The sequence below is a fragment of the Triticum dicoccoides genome, chromosome 6B (assembly GCF_002162155.2).
Source record: "Triticum dicoccoides isolate Atlit2015 ecotype Zavitan chromosome 6B, WEW_v2.0, whole genome shotgun sequence".
In the NCBI taxonomy this organism is placed as follows: domain Eukaryota; kingdom Viridiplantae; phylum Streptophyta; class Magnoliopsida; order Poales; family Poaceae; genus Triticum; species Triticum dicoccoides.
Genome location: NC_041391.1, coordinates 401,491,236 through 401,493,026, shown reverse-complemented (window position 1 = coordinate 401,493,026; position 1,791 = coordinate 401,491,236).

The window sequence follows — 1,791 nt, the reverse complement described above, 5'->3', positions numbered from 1 at the left end:
GACGATGACAAAATAATTTCGCGCTTCCACGTTTCGGATTGAAATATCTGGCGGGCCCAATTCCAGCCCTGCAAAATCTCTCTTCTCCAATGTCCCCTTCCGCGCCCAGATTGCTCAAATCCCTAATTGGCCGCCAACCCAAGCAAAGTTCGAATCGCCCCTCATCTCGTCTCTTTCCCCACCTCTGTGCCGGACGACAACGACGAAGACGATGGTCGCGCTTCACCACTGCACCAGAGCTACCTCATCTAGGCCCTCGTCCACCACACCAGGTGGTCCACCGACCACGTCGGCCGCCGCAACCGACGTGCCTCACAGACACCGAGTTCCGCCGCATTAGGTGCGCTTCACCGACGCCGTCTCCCAGCTCACCGGGGCTACTTTACCGAGCACATCGTCACACCTCCGCCCCCCGAGGCTGTTGGGGCTTCACCAACGGTCTCGTCCACCGCATCGTAGTGCTCCGTTGCCACTCAAGATCTGCATCCGTGCGTGGCCAGCCAACGCCAGCGCATCACCCTCAACGGCTCTGAAGTGAACCGCACTCTCGCTAGGCGAGCATGCCCAAACGCCGGCCCGAACTAGGTATCCACACATCACTCCCTTGTGCACTGTTCCAACGATGTTTGGATATCCTTTCACTTCTCTCTTAGCTTACATGCCTATACAACTCTAACTTTAACTCTTATTTCTTCTGGAGATATCATCTGAAACAAGCAAATCCATTTTTAGCGAAGCATGACGGCGCTACGGGATCTGGTACACATCCTGCACACCCGTATAACCTTGTAAGTATCTATCCTCCGGTACAACATCAAGGTCGATTCCACTTATTTGATCAACCATTCGCCATGTCAAAAATGCAGAGGGGGATGCAAGGAGCACAAGGCCTGCACATCCAAGCAAGTGGTAACATGGACTTGTACATGGAACATCCCAAGCGCAAGCAGAGCTGCAGTGAGCCTGTACAACGAGCTAGCGTAAGTCCCTGCATTTCATTTAATTCGTACTGGCATTCGTGTATGATTTGTGTGCAGTGGTGGATCCACGAATTCAAGTTACCAGGGGCGAACATTTAACTTAAAAAATACGAAGGCACTTGCACTCCGGAAATCAACATAACTTGAGAAATGTGAAGCTACATGCACTTTAAAAACCAGCTAATGATACAAAGTAGTTCAGATTATCACTAAATGATGCAAGCACCAAAAAATACAAAATGCATCATGGCGTACAAGGACTACAAACATGGTCTGTACCTTCTTGAATTATTTGTTCTCTGGCTGAAAATATCAAAGTGTAATTGCGCCTATAACCAGTGCGCAAACTGCATATCAATATATCTATCCTGCACAAGTATGCCAATAGTTTCAAACAACAAATTAGAAAAGTATTTATGCTATGTTGTCATGATACGGGGACTTTCTGGTAGATGGCCTCGACGTTTCCTCAAGCTATGAAAATGCACTATAATTTGCTTGTCATCAATGCCTGCAAATCTCTGTCTCTCTCAACATAGTAGATCATCATTAGACACTAAATCCTTCAATGAGCTTGCAAAATGCTTGCATTAGATCCCTCATTAGACACTATATGTTCATCACCAGGAGCATGTAAAATGTTTGCATCAAATCCTTCATTAGCAGTCTGTTCATTAGACACTTCAGGCTCAAGAACAACATGAGCTTGTATGTTTGCACCAGAAACTTGATTAGATACATCAGATTCAGTCAGTTCAGTACTGATTGGGGGAGTTATAAAATAAGTAGAAATTGGTTTCATATTCTCATC